General features: G+C 45.5%; 1 protein-coding gene across 1 annotated transcript in view; it reads left to right on the top strand.

Annotated features, from left to right (window-relative positions):
* The window catches only part of MB21D2 (Mab-21 domain containing 2), a 57,610-nt gene that overhangs the window by 28,733 nt on the left and 8,322 nt on the right, over positions 1-20,555 (top strand). The window lies entirely within an intron of this gene.

The raw sequence follows: 20,555 nt of genomic DNA, 5'->3' as shown, positions 1-20,555 counted from the left end.
GTAGCTATATTCTTCTGTGGATTTTAGCATGACTGTATGCTGAATGCCATAATGACTGCTGCAATATTAGCCTGCATATTTTCCATCGAGGTGTGAAATCATCTTGATGTTTGGAACTGCTCAGATATTTTTCTAACCCACTGCTTATCTCTGCATGGGAGCTGCGTGCTGTAATAGCCTTAGGACTGACTGAATATTGCATGCTACTGGACTGTGAGTTCTCCCTTAATCCAGGGGATTCCTGCAGTCTTTTTGAAAACAAGAATAGGGAAAGGGGAGAAGGATGTGAGAAAGATTTTAAAAGGAATTTGTAATGAACCTTTGCAGACTAACAGTTAGGTATTACAGGTCTTTTACTGTGGTTTTCTGTATAAACTGACTGATGTCTTACTTTGAAGCCATGCTGTAGATTTCCATCACGTTTTTAATCTTCGAAGCATTATTGAAGCATATCTAAATGCTACCAAGAAATTTTCACTAACATATAATATGTGCAATCTCTGACAATGTTTCAGTATAATAGTTAAATATTTTTGGCAGGTGTGCTCTATATACATAGCTATTTATAAAAGTGTTTAAAAATAATTTTTGTGTGTTACTAACACCTCCTGTATCAAGACTCCAAGGAAAATTCTGGATGGTGGGTTTTCTTTCTTTATGCTGTCAGGTTTAACTTGCTGCACTGGAATCACCCTGAAGAGTTCATCAGAAACTGGCTACTTCCTCTGCTTCTTCACTGAGCCTGTTGCTTCCATGCAGTGCCAAAATAGTGACTCCAGATACTAACGTCACATTTTCTATAAAGAACAATCTTAATAAAACCAAGACGATGCAACTTCCCCTTCCTTTTCCTCTAGATATAGCTTTTCTTTTTCTATCTGGTTAATTTTTAACCTTGTTTAGTTTTCCATGGAACTGACATTTCCCACTACTGATATGCCATTTCACTCAAACAACTTTGGAAATAATTCCCTTTACATGGCAGAGTGGATGCATGTCCCTTCAGGGAGGTGGAGGGCACAAATTACAGTATGCTGGCTGCCTTGTTTCGGTTCCTGTTTCAGAAGGATTTTTTGCTGTAGTGTTGCATTTCTGCAGACCACTTGTCAATCTTCTGATATCGTTTTGCATGGCAGTGGGAGAGCTAAATGCCACTGAGTCAGAGGATTAAACAGATTGTGAGGATCAGCTGCAATGGCTGAACAGGGCAGCTGTAAACCATGGCTGAAAATTTGGTACCCTGAAATTTTAGTGACCTTGTGTAGCACTGCAGCAATTACTTTTGAAATCTGGACATACCTTTGACTTTTTGCTATGTCATTGTGCCTTTTGAAAGGCACAGTGTTCCTTTCATGGGCTCATCCCAGAACACTGATAGCATCAGAACAAGAAGATGTATCAACAGAGTTTTCCCAGACCTGGCTGGCAGATGAGAGCAGACCTTCCTTAAGCAACTCCTGCCTCTTCTGGCTTATATTGCTCTCTGACCCATCTGCCCAGCAATGGCAATGAGCTGTAGAGCCCTGCCATCCATCCCCTGTGTGGATGTGGAAATAGCAGCTTCCAGGCCACCGATGGTGACAGCCTGGGGAGAATTGTCTTGGCACAAGGAGTGCAGAAGTGCTTCACTCGCATTTGGTGCCAGATGTCTGCTTATTTCTGGCTACTGGAGTAATGCCAGCTCTGGGGTGGGTGTGGAAAAAGGGATTTGGGCAGTTAAATGCGGGAAGGGGAAGAGAGGTCAAGCCTGGCAGCTCCTCGGTGCCTTACAGGATCTCCTTACAGCAGAAACCTTAAGGGACTGTCTTGCTGCAACACCCATGGGCAGCCCTATGATCTGTCCCCAGACTCATTCCTGACTACTCTCCCTTTTTAATAACGATGTGAAATTCACAGGGGTCTGGCCTCACACATGCTTGGCATGAACAGAGCCAAAAACATGCCATGGGAATCATGCTCATTCTGGAAAGTCTGGCCAGGAGCACAATTGAAGCAAGTCAGATATGGATCACAGGGTCAGGATAACGATTAGTCCTACCCTTCCCCCTAGTTGTAATTAGCTGTGGTGATGTCACCCTCTGTTCTGACTTCTCACTGGCATTAATTACAGAGCTGCAAATTTTCTGCCTTTTGCTTTTAATTGCTCTTTGGGAAACTCAGAGTTTACACCCTCTGTTCGATGTCTGCCAGCAAACTTCCACATGACATGTTCCAGGGCCTAACCTCTGTCCTGTAGAGCTGTCTGGAAATGGGCTTGTTTGGGGTGCTTGTTCACATTTCTGAATGTCAACACTTCTGGTTAGGAATAATCCCTCTGCTTCTCTTGAGTTTGTATTCTTTCATCCCATTTCATTTTTGCTTCAGTTCTGAGGAGCAAAAGGTGTTCAAACCCTGCAGTGAAGTTAACCCTCCCATTAAGAGAATTCTGTCCCTCACTAGATGAGCCTATTTCTATTGGAGATAAATTCTCTGGTGAGACAGGGTTTGGGAAGTCTGAAGTGGTGCAGTTCTGCACAGCTTGAGTGGCCTGGGATGTGTCTTAGTCCTGTGAGGAACCTACAGCCCTTGGCTTGGACTCCACCTGCTTCAGGAGCTGTGGCTTGAACCCAGCCAGTAGTGGCTTGTAGTCTGTCACCCATGAACTCTCATGAGGGTCATTGGAATCATTAGGGTCAAATGGAAAGTGTATGAGAGTACTGCTAGAGGGATGAGGGAAGGAGATAAAAGTGATTTCACTAAGAGTTATCAGGGGAGGGAAGGATGAGCTGTTGAGGGCAAGTGAGGTCCAGGGGGCCAGGAATGTGTCAGCATGAACTAGCTGGATTCCCTCCAATTTGGAGTGGGCAGTCCTGGTTAAGTGCTGAGGCCTCTTATCTGCAGTCAACCCCTGAGGCAGGCTAGGCTGGTGCTGAGAGAGGCAAAGCAGCCTGTCTCCTGTGTTGGGGTGCTCCTCTGAGCATGTGGGTGAGCAGGGCTGCTTGCACCCCTGAGCAGGCTCCCCAGGCAGCTTCTGTGCTCTATGTAGAAGCTGATGTGCAATGTAAGGAACCAAGGTTCTACACTAATACTCATCTGTTTAAAGAAGATAATAAAAATACAGTCCAGATCCTATTCTGAGGAAGCTAAATCCAGAGCATCCACGCCCCTGATCTTCATACTTGTTTTGCAGTCATTTATTTTCCTGGATGACTTCTCAGCCTTGGGCATTTTGCTCGATACAGACCTCAGCAAGGTGGCCTCGTGGCTTCTTCAGTCAAGCATCTCCCAGTCAATCCTCCTTTTATTTTGGGTGCCTCTCTCCTTTCAAGTGGGGTGCGTTTATGACAATAAACATCATCATTAACATGAGGGGGAACATATCCCATAATCACGAACCTTCTGTTTAGAGAGAAGTGTTTATTATACACAACTTGTTAGGGAGTGTCAATCAACCAGGCTCCCTTTGTTACTCCATAATGCATCATTAATGATGGCTGCTGCTGTGCATTTAATTTCATTGCACACAAGGGCCTTGTCTCTGTCTCCTCATCCCCTTCCCCCTCTTTATAATCACCATCACAGAAGAAATTAATAAATCAATCCAGGGAAGGAGAGCTGCAGACTTGCTACAGGCTATCTTTGGTGTCCTTGCTCTCAATGAGTTGTACCTTATTCATGGAGAAATCTCTTGGATGTCAATGAAGCTATTTTGGGATTGCTACTTGCTGTGCATCTTGAGAAGGGGGATTGGTGTCTGCCCACACATATACATGAGCATGGATAACTGGCCATGGAAAGAAAGACCAGCACTATCTCATGAAAGTGATCTGTTGAGTCCTGGGGATGGATATGTCACATCCTCTTCAGCTCTTCTTGTCTGCCCTACCCCTCTGGCTCTTTGAGCCCTGAGAACCTGCTGATGCTTTGCTGACTGACATCTTGCTCATTCAACCCAACTCAATTAACTTTAAAGAAGAATATTCAACTGCTCCAGGGCTTGTGAAAGGTGGATGCAAGAAACAAGCTTACTGGAGGCTATGTATTCACTAAGAAAGTCAGTGCCAGCCCTGGAATTTTTTAGGAAACTACAGAATTAAAAAACCCCAAACAAACTGGAAAATCCCCACTTAACGGTGATAAGAGAAAATGCTAGTTGTAATGTATTTTGTTTGTTAAATAAATCTAACTATGTGGTTTGGGACCCGCCTGTTGGAAGCCCTGAAGCTGATTTTCTCCTACTGTCAAAGTTTGCAGCCTTCATCCTGCAGCTGAAATTCAGCATGCCAGTAATGGCAAGGATACTTCTGCCTTCTGGCTGGAGTTTGCTAATTGGTTTTGGTTCATCTCCCTGTTTCATATCTTTCTGTTTGAGTATCTCTAGGGCTTTGTTTGAGCAAAGGGGGCCAAGTCCTGGTGTGAACTGTGGATACCAAACTCTCTGATTCTGCTGTACTTTCCCAGATTAGAAATTACTTGGATTGTCTGGGTTCTTTCCCACTCTGTGCAAGATCCAGCCCTGTTTTGTGGTCCTGAACCAGCTGCTTGGTGTCCATCTTGGCACCAAATCTTTCCTAAGTCCTATGTGGTGCTGCTGCTCATATATGTCACTCAGGTGCACAAGACACTGGCATTGTTTCATGTGAAAGCAGAGGTTTGTGTGGTCATTTGGCATTAAAGCAAGGAGTCGCTTGTGTTGAGGGTAAGAAACCCTCACAAGTACTTCCGCCCATTCTCTTGGGTTTTTCCAATGGAGCTCCACTCCTTGTTCTGACACCTGTTCCACAGAAAGACCCCATCAGTCCTGAGGACACTGCACAGCAATTGGAGGAGAACGACCTTCAGTCAACTTCAGATGGACTTCTTTAATTCCCTGTCCCCACATCCTTGGCTCCAGGCCACAGTCTTTTGGGATTTCCCTCTGGCAAACAGCTTTGGCAGAGTGCTCCCGGCTGGGCTCCAGCTTGTTCTCCTTTGTCCTGAGCATGTTGGGGCAGCCAGGCCTGCTGTGGGGTTCCGGTGCTGTCGGATGGAATCCCAGTCCTGTCTGTCTGCAGGGGCACAGCCTCTCCCTTGTGCTCACACATGTCCTCTACTGGTCACCAAGAAGGAAAAGTTTGCCTCTGCCACTCTTGGCCAACGGTTTGGCCTCTCAGCCCAGAGCATCCTGCTCTGGAAGGCAAAGGTCATGAGTGAAGCTGTTTTAAATACCTGATAAGCAGAGCTGTAGCAAAACCCTTTGATCGTTTTCCATCTAAGTGGGGTAACTCACAAGACTGCATTGCCTTGATTTTCCATAGTAAGGGGAAAAATAATGAGGTTTGATGTTTCTTTTCTGAAACAGAGCACTTGAAGTTTTTGAAATATTTTGCTTATTTTCTATTTGCTGTTCCTGTACCTTAGTATCTGAAATATATTTAGATTCTTCCTCTTGTGAATAATTTCAGAGGTTTTATGTCCTTCGTTTCAACTCCAAAGGAAGTAAAATTTCAGAATGTTTCAATCTTGGCAATAGTGGATTTTTGTCTTCTGTACTCTCTGTGGATTTTTTTGATATTTAAAAACCACAGAATTCAGCACAGAGAAGGACAAATTTTACCTTTTTTTTCCAAATTTTTTTTTCTAAGACCCACTGTTTCACTGGAGAGATATTTCTGGAGTTGCTGTTTCCACTCTTAGGTTACTTTCTCCTTCCAGTCAGCGTTAATTCTAGGCACCTCCAGTGGCCCACCAAGGGACCAAATGGTCTTTAGGTGCTGGGTTGTGAACCTGTTTTCCCAGGATAAAACCATGCTACTTAGGTTAAGGGAGTCACCATGCATTCACCATGGTGCTGAGGGCTTAGAGGGCCTCTCCGTGTGATAATTTTTAGAGTTTATACAAATTGACAGAGATCCTGAATGCACTTTACTGAGAAGACAGTGTGAAAATGTAGTGACCAGTCTCTCCTGAAAAAAAAAAGGGAAAAAAGGAAAAAAGAAATTTGGGGCTTAAAATTTTACTGGATTCTTTAGTTTGGCCCTGTAGGCTGAATTCAGATTTCAATAAATGTATACAGTAAAAAGAATTTACCTTCTGATACTTTTTTCTCTTTGAGTGGAAAGTTCTTCAGAGAAGACCTTGCCATATGATAAATTGGTGCTGAATTTCATCTCTAAACAAACTGCATAAGAAGCTTAACTGTCTAGGTCTTTGTTATGGTAGGAGACTGAGCAAAAGCTTGGTAAGGAATGAAACTCTCAACTTCATATTCTGAGCTTTTTGCTACATTTTGTCTTTACATCCAGTACATTTTCAGGCTTGCTTTATCTTGAAGATGGAACTATAAACCCTGATACCTCCCCCCTTATTCACAGAGCAAAGAATTAATTATGGAGCCTTAAATCACTGCTTGAAGCCATAACAGCAGATCATCATTGCCCTTAAATGTCTCTGGCACAAGCTCACTGCCTCTGATTTTCACGTCTCACCAGTTGCTATTTTTACGTGTTTTGTACAGAAGAGGCTGCACCAAATAAAGCTCTGTGTTGTAGTAAGTGATTGAAGACCTTAAAATGGCTCCCACTCTGTTATGTGCCTTATAACCTGAATTCCCATCTCAGCTTTTTCCCCGTGCCAGGAAATATCTGCTACCTTTGAAACTCCTCTCCAGAGATGTAAGATTAGCTTTATGCTGTCAGGAGCTGTCATTTCAGGCAATTAGAAATGGATCAGCTGACACCTGGTAGTTTTGCAAATGCCTTTCTTTCCTGCAACTGCTTCATTTCTGGCTGGTTTTGAAGATTACATGCAGGGTAACTCTTCCCTATTACCCACATGCACTCTTTGTTCCTGGCTGCTGTTCTCTGGCTGCCTTTTCACTGTTGAAGTTATTGGTAGCTCGTAATGCCACTGTGAGGGAGCTTTATTTGTAGGGTAAGAGGGGTGGAAGTGGCAGATTTCTCCCTCTTAGCTAACCCAGTGTCTGAAGAAGGAAACAGAGAAAACAGGAATTGTTATTGCTGAAGGCAGAGACAAATAAAAAAGGAGCTATTGTTGCCCTAGAGATCTGTCCTCTACTAGAACTGGGAGGAAACATGCAGTGGGAGCTAGAGAACTGCAACCATAGAGTGAAACTCTTTGCATGCCCTTCGGCTACATCTTTCATTAGGCGCCTGCCAGCCCTGTGCTCAGCACCATCCCAACCCACCTGTCTGGTCTTGTGCTCTCCCTGTACAGCTGCTGCTGCTTTCATTCTAGCTTAAATATTGCCACCTGAAATATGCAGTTCCCAGAGGAGACACAGTCAGTGCTAGTGAAAGGCTAGTATCTGTTTCTTTGCATTTGGCTTGAATTTAGATTATAAAATCAGTGTAAGAGAGTGAGGGGGAGGCTGAGCCATGACACTAGGAGGAGCACAGCTCTCTTTGGTGACCTTGCATTGTCTCAAGAGAATCCTGTATGTATCTGAAATTATGAACTCTGGGACTTGGTTTTGCTGCCAACTTCATTTTGGCTTTTTCCTCCCTCTCTGAGGCTGTATTTTAACTGAGGCAGAGCTAGCAGGCAGTTAACCCTAGTGCTCTGCTGTTGAGATGTGCTACCCTAGATAATAACGTAGTTTCTACCAAACTGTTGCTTGAAAGAGGTCTCCTTGACAACTAAGTTTCTTGGCAGGGATCTGTTATCTCTGGGTAGAAGCTAAACAGAGAGCCTAAGGTAACCAAATGCCAGGCCCTGGCCTGTCTGCTATGTCAGATATCCTCAATAGCAGAGGCAGAGGAGGGTCTGCCCACATCCAGAAATAGAAAGGGAGTGAGGCTTTTGGCTCCCTGTGAGCACAGAGATGCGAGAAGGAAAAATAAGTGGTCTCAAGGAGCACGATGTTCAAAACTTTATTTCTGTCATTATCTGTGAGCCCCTGAGGAGCCTTTTGGGAGGTGCCTCAAGGGTGGAAGGCTCTGGGGCTGAGTGGCTGTGCCCCTGGTGCATCAGATGGGTGCTGGAAAAGGCCAGGACTTGGACAGATGGAATAGCAGAGATTGGAGGCAGGGGAGCCTGGCCTTGTGCCAGGCTGTGGAGTGGGTTGGGCAGATCGCAGAGAGGAGCTGGAGGGGGGTCAGAGGAGGATAATCCTCAGGCAGTGATGGAGGCTGCAGCTGTTGGTGCATGGCATTAGAGTGTGGCACTGCAGAGGTTTGCTGCTGCTGGGCTCTGGCTATCAGCAGAGCTCTGGCAGTCCTGAGAGTTGGGTGAAGTGGGGTCTGACAGGCTTGTCCCCTTCCTTTAGTCAGTGTCCCAAGGGATGTTCTGCAACATCAACTGAAGGAGGAACCTGGAGGGGTGCAGAGCCTTGGACAGAGCTTTGCCTGGCCTGGTGTGGGGTTGTGAAGGCTATGACAGTAGCTGGAAGGGAAGGCAGGAGATGGCTTTTGGATATGCTGGTGTGTGTTGCCTTAGAAGAACTGCTCCACTCAACTTGCATTTCTGTCCCCTTTGCACCAAATCATAGCACTGCCCTGTGTGAATGCTCCTTCCAGATGCCCCAGGAGGCAAGTGGGATGCTCTGGTGGGAATAATGAACTCACACTGAGCAGGGAAGTAAGCAAGGAGCCCAGCAGTAAAGCTGGTGAGCAAGTGAGGTATCTCTAAGCTCCTGCAAGCCTCTTGCTACTGTCCCTGGCAGAGGCACCCAAACTGTGCTGCTTCCAGGGAAGTGATCCCTGGAATAGAGCCTTTCTTCCCTGCTCACTGTGGTGTTTCTAACTCCTCCAGGACAAGTGTGCATTGCTGCTGTTTTGCTTCGAGTCTGGAAGGAGTTTGCCTGGGTGGAAGAACTATGAAGGGATATTAGAAATCCAGCAGAGTTTGTGATGTGAAAATGGGCACCTAGAAGAGCACAGCAAGGCAGGGACCAGTAGATGCTGGAAAAAGATGCACTGTACTCCTGTGCTCCAGAGAAGGAAGCTTTCTGTCCTGGGAAGAATATACCCTGCCCTTGCCATCCCTAGGGCTGCAGGCAGATCCATTTCTGGAGTGTTTTTCCCAGGACAGCACTGTCTCAGGGAACAATACATGGGATCCTTCTGTCCCTTTCCTCAGTGCCATCTCTCCACCTCTCTATATAGACCCAGTGGGTTTTACTTTGCCATTTTTTTACTCAATAAATTTGTAGAGAGAGCTGATGCCAGCTATCCAAAGGGAAGCATAGGGGGAATAGCAGTGAGCTGGTTTGCTAAACTTGAGGCAGTCAGAAACTGAGTTGGACTCTAAAATTAAAAGCTCTTGGTGTATTTTTATTTCTGTTCTGTTTTCTTCATCTTTTAAGTGAGACTCATCTCCATTGGGGTATTTTTGGTTATTTGCAGCTGTGATGGATAGGAATTGCTCATTTCTTTTCATAAATTTAAGCTGAGGCTTTTGCCCTGCCTTAGGACTCCAGAAACTTGGATCTTCAGAAAAAGACAGAAGACAAGAATTGGCAATATAGCCAAATACCAAATATTGAACATTTGTCAAGCACCTCCAGCACATCTTTGTGAAGTGCTTAAACCTGAATTCAATACAAATACTTGTGGTCTGTGGCTCAGGATTTGGAGACTTTGGGAGGAACAGCTCTGTAAGGTGTTTGTTATGTTGGTACATGGAGGTGATGGATGAGAATGGATCTTCATGTGTGTCCTATCTGAAAATGGTTTGTAACAAAACATAACAGTTATTTCTGTCCAGCTGGCAGGGACTGTTGGGAGCTACTGTCTCAAAAGTGCAGACAGATCTTCATTTTCCTCTGTCTGTTCACTGGGAAGTTTGAAATGGGGCCCTGGCAGCAATTCTGTGCAAAAGCTGTCAAAACCCAGCCCCAGCCCTGTTTGGTCTCTTGCTGCAACTTCGGATGCGCTGGAGCAGGCACATCAAATAGTTACAAAGGGTGTGATTAAGCCCTGGGAAAGAGCAAGCAGGCAGCTTGTTTTATGTTTCCTCCCCTGTGTTTGTATGAGTCACGGAGCTGGCGGCAGTCCTGCTTTCACCTCACGGAGAGCAGGAATAAGTGTCTAAGAGCCCCACACTAATTTGCTGAAAATAGCCAAAAGCCAAGCTCTTAAGATACCCAAAAGAGATTGCAACTCCTCAGTTTATTGATCCTTTTTCTCTCTGCTTCAAGTTAACAGCTTTTAAAAGACATAAAATGGGAAGAGCATCCATGCTGCCAGCAGTGTGGTTTTCTGTCCCAGCCCCAATGGCGTGTGTGTGTGACCTTGCAGGGCAGACAGTGGGATGCTGTGTGGAGACACACATTTAAAGCAACACAGAGGAGGTAAAAAATGTCTTCCTCTGTTACCCTGGAGGCTGCTGGCATGTTGTGTCACTGCCATGGCAGCAGAGGGGCTGGCTCTCACCATCACACTCTGCCCTGAGCAGTCAGGGGCCAAGGGGATTTACACCTGAGCTGTGTTTGTGAAGTCTCTAGTGGCTGAGCTTGTCCCTGCCATTCTCTGGTGCAGGGGGCAAAATAGCAGCTGAGTGCCTTGCAATGGTGCCAACTCATAACTGCATTTTTTGTTTCTGTTTTTAATCAAGTGTGATGTTAAATTTTATGCTGTTGTTAAACTCCAGCTTCTGGAGTCAGGAGATGATACTGTGAGAGTTCCAGCTTTGTTTCTGAGCAGGGGAAGGAAGTCAGGAACGCAGTCTGGCAGCTTGTAGCATGGGGACAAGCAATGGACCTCATGTTCCTTCCATGTTTCCATGGGTGAAGTCCATGTTCCAGGTTTTGAACACAAGAGTTAGCACAGCAGCCTCTGATCCTGGCTGACACATTGGGAAAAACAGGAAAAGTGCTACAACTTGCAAGGGATACAAGGGTTGCGTGATGATCATTAATTCAGCTCAGCTCAGTTGAGCAGGAGGGGAAATAGGTGAGAAAGGCTGCTCTCACTTCAGCCACTGGTGTGGGGAGTACAGCTGTGGTTTGGGGCTCCCTGAGCCAGGGCTGTTTGTGTGCTGAGCATCTCAAGCAGGCAGGAGAGTCAGACATCTCCCAGCGCTCGTCCTTCGTGCAATCAAGCGATTGCTGTTTAGCAATGCAGGCTCCCCCAAAGCCCAATTCCTGCATTTCCTCCCTGCCGCAAGCAGTCTTTGCTTCACTTGTTTCCTCATTTGTTTCATCTGTTACACAAACTCTGGTCTCAGGCCTCTGAGCTGAAATGCTCTGGGCTTTCAAAAGCTTGACTCTGAATTGCAGAGTCTCTGGCCCCTCTCTGCTCCATGCCCAGCTCATCTACCCTTGGCAGAGTGAGCAACAAAGTGAAGCAGCTCTAGTGAGTGTTGCTGTTTAATGCTTAAAACCTGTGTGTGTCTTCTGAACTGCCCCAATTTTGCTTTAAATCCAAACTGCATCCAATCGATTTTGCCAATTATCCCTCATGGAATCTGCAAGTTTTATGGCCCTATGAGGGCTCTGTTTGCCACTTCATTCACTTTTTCTGCTTCATCTGCTATTTTCCAGACACGTGCCTTTTGTTGTTCCTGCTACTCTGACTTTCCCAAAGGAGAGAATTTGCTCCTGTGGTTTTTAAACTGGACTTCCACCCATTCTCCTTGCAACAAATGACCTACCCCTCACGCTGTCTGATTGCTGGGGCTGGGTCCTTTCCTTTTAACTGCAGTGGAATGGGAAAATGGATATGAAGATTTAGAGTTGTCCACCCACCTCCGTTTTCCCAGACTCCTGACTGAATGTGGGGTCAGGGCTGGGAGGGGGAAGAACATAACAGGACATCCTGCATCACTGTCCTGTCCAGGGATTATGTTTCAATACTTAGAAATCGATTCTGGAGCTTGAAATGGACATGCTGGTGGATTGTTTCTGGATATACATGTCTTGAGCCAGCAAAATATGTATCCCAGCAGTCTCCTATGAGCAGTGTTTGAAGGTTGGGGGATGTTCTGGGGTAGACAAATATGTTTGTGTCCTCCATTAAGGTTTTTGCTGGCCCACAGCTACAGTGTGGGTGTGACAATAGCTGTTTAAATGCAGCTTCAGAAGTGTCTGTAGGAGATATCAGCCCCCCCTGAGAGCTGATGCTGCTGTTGCTGGGCATGGTGCTGCAGTTCATGCGGTGGCAGCATTACCAACACAGTGATTGGGGTGGTAGTTTGCTATTTCTGTAAACTCAGAGGATGCTTGGGTTTGTTCCTTTGATGCTCCCTCATCCCAGATGTGTTCTGTGTTGCCAGATGTTCACAGCTGTCTGTCAGAGCACACACATCTAAGGCTGCATTATATTCACCCACTTCCCAGTCTGGATTTGTTCCCTCGCTGGCCCTTAGCTCAGCTGACACACAGAGAGTTTGATGGATGTTGGTCCTACAGGTGGAGTCATGCTGTAACCTCCTACCTCTTCTGCAGCTCACAGAAGAGGGTCCGTATCCTGAATTTCTGACGAGTCACACTGACAGAATACAATTTCCTTGACTAAGAAGCTAGTTTTGGCTTTGTCTCTGCTATTTTGATGCATTTTAAATTTATTTAGTTCAGAATTTTTATACACTTAATAAAAACATGCGAACATGACTTTACAAGAACACTGTTTTTGTTGGGTTTGTTCTTAATTCTTTCTGCTACTCCCCCATTTCCAGATAGACTTTCTATTTATTGTCCTGAAACAGTTCCAAAATCCCAGCCCTGCTCTTCAAATACACATGGAAGTACAGGCATTCCTAGATGATCCCCTTTGCATTTAATTTTGAATGCTCCTAGATTACTTTTATTGTATTCAGTCTGTTCTGAGGAGGAAAATTAATAAGAGAAACTGATTAGTTAGATGTTGATGTCACTTTTAATCCAACACTCTTGAGGGCTTTGTCCTTAAACTGAAGTACCTGCTTACACTGAGCACCAGAACTGCTCCTGTGCAGCTCTGTGCTTGCTGAGAGTTTACTCGGTTTTCGATGAAGAAATAGAAAAATCTAATTTTTGAACTAAATTTACCTGCAGTGATTCATTCTCTTTTCATAACTTATCAAAATGCATTAGCAATAAATTCTTGACAGTGCTTCTATAAACAGCAGTTGTTCTCCTTTGAAGCCGTGGTGCTCAGTGCCTGCTCGGTTGTGCTGCTGTGCAAAGTGGCATAAATACTCAAAGAGAAGCGACACAAAAGGAGCTGTGTACAGATGGCTTAGACGAAACGCTGCCCTTTCCCTTCAGCCGTCACAAGCTGGAAATCTGGCATTAAATAGGATTTGTAGACAGGTTCGGTGTCTATCTTCTGGCTTATCCCCTCTTAAAGTTGCATCTCACTCCCACCCCGCACATTGTTTGCTGCCAGCGGACTCCTGGCATACACCCGGTGAAAACGATGGAGCGAACGCGGTTTGGTAGCCTGTGCTGGTCTCAAGGCACTAATTGTGTCAGAGCTGGCTTCCTCTCCCCTGTAAGCGCTGTCAGGAGGCGGGGAGGGTTGGTGTGTGTCCGTGCCGTGTCCCGGTGCGGCGGAGCGCGTTCCCGGTGTGTCCCGCCCGCATCCTCCCGAGCCGCGCACGCCGGTGCGCTCCTGCCATCTGCTGCCGGCAGCGAGCGCCGCACTGCCGCTGCTGCCGGGCTGGGCTCAACTGCCCGGGACCTTTTACACGGAAGGACAATGAACGGGCCCACGGCAAGGCGGAATGGTTCCTGCCGTCTCCTTAAGGCGGCTGGGCAACTGGCAGTGAAGTGTGAAGTGAGATTTAAAGCTCAATCTGGTGATCGAAAGACCCAGCAGCATGTCCTCAGCTTGGGAAAGCAAAGAGGTGTTTCAGCAGCGTTGTAATTTCATAAGGCATCTTTCTGGGAAGGGGTAAAGTGCTGCTTCTTCCTCAACCACAGAGTTCTGTGGAATATTTCTTGCTTAATTTCTGAGTACTCAGAATATGATTTGGGGCAGGGTGTTTTTTTTTAGCAACAAATTCAGCTTTGTCTGACTTCAGGGACAAGCATCCTTGCTACAGGACCAGCTCACACCCTCATATTCCCTCTTCTACCTCATGCAATTAATTCTGAAGACTGTGTTAGCAAAGTCTGGAGGTCTGTAATCTTCTTTCTGTCTGTTAATCATAGTGTGGGGACCAGCTGGGAAACCAGCAAGCATTGTGGTAGTCGTTGCTTTCTGTGTAGCAGGACTGCATTCAAACAATATCCATCTCTGTTGTTCTGGGAAGTGTTTTTTATGCAAGGGATAGCAAGCCTTGCAGGAGTTGGATATCCACAGGGAAATTATACAAAGTATTTTCACAGCAGCATCTATAAAATACAGGTGAGATTTCTACTTACTGAATCCATTTGAAGGATATGTATTCTCCATGAACCTGCCTCTTCTAAGTGTAATTTCTTTAGCATAATTTGTGAGCAAAGTTTTTAGCATTTTTAATTATTACTACAGTTATATTAGGGAGTTTGTCGGATTAAAATTCTAGATTATGCACTGTATAAGACAATAAAGAAGGTGGTTTAATTTTTGAAAGAAACTCCAAATACAGGTAAAAGAGTTCTACCTGTACACTGAGGTTTTCCTTAAGGTGTATTACTGGAGTGATGTGAGGTGCGCTGTCAAACAGAGTGTAATCAAAGCATTTCTAGTTCTCACATTTTCAGGGGAAAACTAAGTGAGCTAACTGAATTTTCTATTCTATTCAATTCTATTTCTATTGAATTTTGAGTACTAACTGCCTTTCCTCTGTCCTCCTTGCAAAAATCGCTGAAGAAAATGAAACTGGGAAGACATTGTGATTTCATGGCCTGTCTTTTCATGTATGTTCATGCTGGGGACACTGCTTTTTAAAACATGGGGGGATTGGTGAGTGGGATTCTGCTCACCTGAGCTTTCTGAGTCAGCAAGGTGAAGCAGCCCAGATAGAAGATGAGATTTGAAGAATGGGCTTTGATTGTCATCAGCTTTCCATTACAAGAAGACTTTGAGATCCTACTGCATGAGTTCTTTTGCGTAAGTTTGTGACAGTTTCTGGATCCAAACCTTGCTTATGCCATTATTCCACTAGATTTTTAGATGAGACATTACTTTGGGACTAGGCTGTTGGTGGGGACAGGTTCCTGGAACATACTTCGTAAATTTTATATTTGATCAGCAACAATTTTGCTTTCTCCTCCCTCCTTCACCTTGCAATGTAGCTTTCATCCTGATGAGCTGAGAGATCACCACGCCTTTCTTTAAATAAATGTGTGTGTGAAGCATTATTTCATTCCAGGTAAGCACAAAAAAGCTTTGCAACAGATGAGGCTGTTCTCTTGGAATTTCTCCTGAGTGAGCAGAGTGGGTAAGATGGGATGGGAGTTCTGTGCAAAGGGCATTTCAAGCCCTGTTCCTGGTAACAGAGGACTGCTCCAAAAATACAGCCCTCATCTCACTGCAAATGCTTCCAGGGTATCGGCCAGGGAGCACTGCCAGCCCCTGCCTCAGAGCTCCACCAGATCCTCCTTCCCACCAGCCAGTCCACACCTTACACTGGAAGGAGGGCAGTTGCAATACCTGGATCTTTCAGGGCCACCTGGCAATGTGACTTCTTACTGTTGCTTTCTTAAGGTGACTGCATTACACCTTTGCTGTCCTGTGCCAAAGTGACATTTTACTGCATACCTTCACACAAGGTGGTCCAGGTTCTACCCTGTTGTTGCAGTGATTGCTCTTCCCTTTCTCTTTTACTCTAATTGTTCCAGTTCCATGCTTCCTGGCCACTCCCTGTGCTGCAGGGATAAGAGATCCTTGTCAGCTGCTGGAGCCATGGGCTTGGCACTTGATGGAGATCGAATCCACACAGTGCTTCCTGCTGCGCTCTTTGACAGATGACAGTGCTCCAGCTGCACAAAAATGGCTGTAAAATCTGAGATTTTGGTTAGAAACTTCTGCTGGCTTTTGTGTGCTCTCAAATATGACCTCTGCAAGATGAAGCTGGGTCAGGGTGGTTGGAGCAATGTGACATGGACAGGCAAGTTTGGAGGGCTGAGGTTTTTCTCTGCCTATCTCCCATGGAAAGTAAGGAAAAATGTTCTTGAAATTTCCATTCACCTCAGGAGAGCTGCTCTGTTTTCTGCTAGCGACAAATTTGGCCTGTATCAACTTCTCCTGGTGATGTGGATGAAGAGGAATTTTGCATGAATGTCAAAGCCAACCAGCAGTTTAATACAGCTGATGCTGTACACGGGGCTTTAGCAAAAGCATCTCCTATAGGTGACTTGATCCAGTTCCACAAGGCTTTGGCAGTGTTCTCAGTGGTGGGTGGGAAGTTAGTACTGCAGGAAAGCTTGCTCTTAGCTTCATGATCTCAGGCACAGCTGGACTGTTTAGGCCTTTTTGATTTCAGCACTCTGAGCAGATCCTCTCTGAGGATCTGCATTCCCTGCCTCATTTTACTAGTCCAATCCACGTTAATGTGCAAGGACAGAGAAAAGTTATATTGTGGTTGTCTCAGCCATATTTTGCCTATCTGTCTTGGCTTGTTCCAGTGTTTGGCTACTGGATTTGTCAAAGGGGCCAGATCAGGTCTGTATGGATAGAGCCCAGTGAGTTCTAAGGGCTGGAGAGAAGATTCACTTCACGTCTTCTCCACCAGATGCCTCAGAAAAGCTTCTGGAAATACCTGTTTACCTTCTGTACTCAGAGAACTCAGGATTTCCAGTACTCATTTGGTGCTTGGCTGGTTTCCTGGAATCATCCTTCATTCCCTCTTTTTCTGACCTGTCCCATTGTATAAACCTAAATAGATTTATTCACTGGTGGATGAAGAGAACAAAAGCAATTGATAGGGATGCCATTGTGATCATGTCATTGACCCCAGGAACCAAGTTAGATGGATTTTAAGGGAAAATCAAGGACATGAATTACAGCTGTGGTTATTCATCAACTCCCTGAAGGCTGTTAGTCACCACGTGTACTCCACATGTAAGTTTAGCTTTCCTGGATGATTTAGTGAAGAATTTTTGAGTCAAGGACAAATAGAGCTGTTATTACAGAACAGGCAGACACTGAGGTTGGGCAGTGTTAGCTCAGGCCCAGTTCATAAGGAATAGTGCTGTAGTTTGCTCTTGGCTGTGACTTTTCTTTGTAGAAAACAACTACTAAAGGAACAGAAAGCAAGCTGGTAATTTAGCAGCTGGGGAGAGAATTTCTGGTATGTTGGATAACTGCAAGCAGGAGGCTTGACAGAACAGCTCAAAGTGCATTTACAGTGGAGACTCTAATGTGATTTAGAGGATGTGAGGGTGTGGTGGCATTCTTCTAGGCACAGCCCTCTGGCACCAGAACATAAAGTGGTGTAGCAACTTAGATCTTTCAGGGTGGGCAAAAGATACCAGACAGTAACTGAGAGCTCAAAACCATCCCAGAGGAGCCCAAAGTGCTTTTGCAACCTTGGAGTCAAGTTCTGCCTGATATGTACTTATGCCCCTGTGGCTGACTGGAGTGAGAGGAGAATGTGTTCCCAGGCCTGGAAGGGAATGGCTTTGCTCATCAGTGGAGAGCTGCCACGTGTTTTCTATGAGAGGCACCTGGTGCTGACTCGTCAGATTGGGATGAGAGCTTGAGGGAGACTGGGGACTTTGTTCTCCTGTGCAGCCTCCAAAACCTTACCCTGTCCTACTTCCACAGTTCTTTTCCAGTGTCAGCAACACCCCTTGTAAAGTGATGGGATTGGTGTTGGCTTTTGCAAGAGGAACATCCTGAAAGTGAAATTAAATTTTGGGGAGGAGGACTCCATTACACTGAGCAAACCTGCAGTGGAGTGGGGCTAATTTAGCAAGCAAGGCTGGTGAGGTATTTCCCAGAGGACTGTGAAGGCATTCACCCAGAAGTCACCTTTTCATGTGTCGTGCAGTGTTGACTGTCTCATTTCACTTAAGAGTGTAGAAATACCAGGACCTACACAAGTGCAGATCAGGACAGTCAACCAAGCAAAGTTTAAGTAAGTTGTCCTTTTCAACGTGGAAGAAAAATGACTGATGAAGCTGTGTAAGATCTTCAGTGATCTATGGAAGGTGCCATGGTTAGGTGAGTTTCTTCATTTCCTAGCAAGCCAGCAAAAGGAAATCCTTTTGACACAACATGTGCTTTGTGAAACACAGAGCTGCAAGGCACTGACTAGAACAAAATACAACTGATCTGCAAAGCAGTGAGAGACATTCCAAGCAGAAAAGTCTCTCAGTGCTATTAAAGACAAAGCTGCAAATACTACCTCTGGTTTGGGAAATAGCAAAGACAGAGAATGCTTGAAGGTTGCAGGGGGAAAGTTATTATGCTGTACTTTTGTTGCTCTTACTGCTCTTCCCCTGAAAGCACTCAGCAGCAGTTGCCTGAGCCAGGATGCTACAGTAGATGGATGTGTAATGTACCCCACTGAGGTTGTTGTGCTTTTGTAAAGATCTCAGGAACAGTGAAGGGACTAGGAAAACAAGGGCAGAACAGCCTCTCCTGCAAGCTGCATGTTTGCACTCAAGATGCTCAACCTGGTTTGTGCCCACTGCTGTCACCCTGTAAGCAGATCCAAGAGAGGAATCCTGGTGAGTCTCCTCCAGTGCTACATCTTGCTGAATCCTCAGCAGTGCTCTGTAAGGGTGTGAGAAGAAATGGCCCATCTAGACCCTGCGTAGCCCTTGCCAAATGTGTACTCTCAGTCCCAGGGGGTGGAAATGCTAAAACAATCTGTCCCCTGGCATATTTTGTCTCTGGGATTGCAGTTCCAGGATAGATGGCATCTTGTGCCATTTCCAAAGGGAATTTCATGTCTTATGCACATTTGAAAATATGGACACCGTATGGACACAGTGTACAGTGTTAACTGGGTTGTAGCAGCAAGTTGTTCTTATATCTTCTCTGTCCCCTCTTCCTTCTTTTCTGCTTGTCAACTGCTCTCAGACCTCATCGCCGACATTCTTCAGACCCTAGAGCACCTCTTTGACTTGCACTACATATTCCATGTAGGCTTTCAGCTTTCATCACTCCTATCTTAGTTTGGCTAATAAGGCGCTAGAGATAAGACTCTTGGATAAGCAGACTGGCAGGCTGGAAACCCAGCATCAGTTTGGAACTAACTCTGAAACTCTTCCTGCCCAGAGCAGAGGTGCACAGCAATTCAGGGGCTCCTCTGAAAATGCTGGTTCCAGCTCTGGAAGCAATCTGGTCCTGCCTCTGAGACCTGACTGATTCAGCCAAGCAGGTCACAGCGGGAACACCACTGCTGGTTTTGGTGCCAGGGTGGGTTTAGGTGTTTGTCACAGCACCACTCTTCACTGTACAGGCTCACCCTTTGAATCTGGGCTCTTCCTTTCTTTTCTTTTTTTCTGATTGCACCACAAAACACCTATTTCCATTGCCAAACAGGATTTCAGTGAGGTGGGTGGCTTCCACCAGGACACATGAAAACTGGGAAAAAACTGGGACGCTACTTTTAAGACTGTTTTAAAAGAAGACTTTTGAGAAAGAAGCTGATTTCTATTACAAGGGGGTGCTGTCTCCCTGCAGTGTGTTCTGTCACTGTGTCACAAGATTTCTAAAAGGAGCAGAATCAGTAGGACACTGGTGTATCAGTCTGCAAGGAGCAGCTTCCTTCGCTCGCATCCCATATTTGACTAAACTGGTGTCACATGGTTCTGTCTCCCCACTCTTCTCCCACCCCCTGCCTGCTTCCGCCAACAGTCCTCTCAAAATGTGCTTTGTAACTAAAGACTCCCCTAAAGAGCTGACTCTTTCAGTTCTTCTGCGTAACAAAAACTTGTGCTGCTCATAAATAGATTTGCAATTACCAAGGGAAACAGAAGAATCTGCACAGTCCAGATGCATCAGAGCGGCCTCCCATCCTGTCTTAAAGAAGCCTCTGAAATTCAACACACATTGCTCAGGCATAGCTGAGAGACCTCTGCAGAAATCTTTCCTTTCAGCAGCATTCCTGTAGTGCAGGATCTGCTGTTTGCAGCGGAATTGTCAAGGAAGCTAAGAGACCATGACTAGTGTCTTTACAAAAAATGACAAAAGCTTTTTTTACTTTTTGACTAGCCTGGGGTTTCATGTATTTCTTATAGCAGTTGAGGGTAAGAATTGCCTGGCCAGCGTTGAGAGATCCTGAGCTTACAAATTAGTTCTCTGCTAATAGCATCTAGTGTGTGGTTAGTGCTGTCTGAGCAATTCCAACCACTTTCTGATCATCCAGGAAGTCCGACTTCCTTAGGTATTGGGACTTACAGGATGGTAATGATTTCATATAGAAGAAAAAAGGCATTCTCAAGGTTATGCATCAAACAGGATGAACCTGGGAGGAAAAATCGAGAGTCCTAACTGCACTGGGTCTTGTGGAAGGATTAAGCAGTAGAAAAAAGGGAGGCCACGGGATATGTGAGTGGTCCTTAGCTTTTCCCATAGAACAGTTCACATATATAAGGAAGATTCCTTCTACAGATCTCTCTAGGCTGCCGGGAACTCGAGGGGGGCATACACCCAGTTAGTTCCTGGCTCTGGCTTGCCTCCCAGAATTCCTGTGATAGGTTTCTTCCGTGTGCAAGGTTCTGCTGATCCTCCTTTCTGGAACCTTTCTGAGCACCCCATTGCTTTTTTGACCTC

Source organism: Lichenostomus cassidix, chromosome 9, assembly GCF_008360975.1.
Source record: "Lichenostomus cassidix isolate B80296 chromosome 9, HeHo_3.0, whole genome shotgun sequence".
Taxonomy (NCBI): Eukaryota; Metazoa; Chordata; class Aves; order Passeriformes; family Meliphagidae; genus Lichenostomus; species Lichenostomus cassidix.
This window is presented reverse-complemented; position numbering and strand designations above follow the sequence as displayed.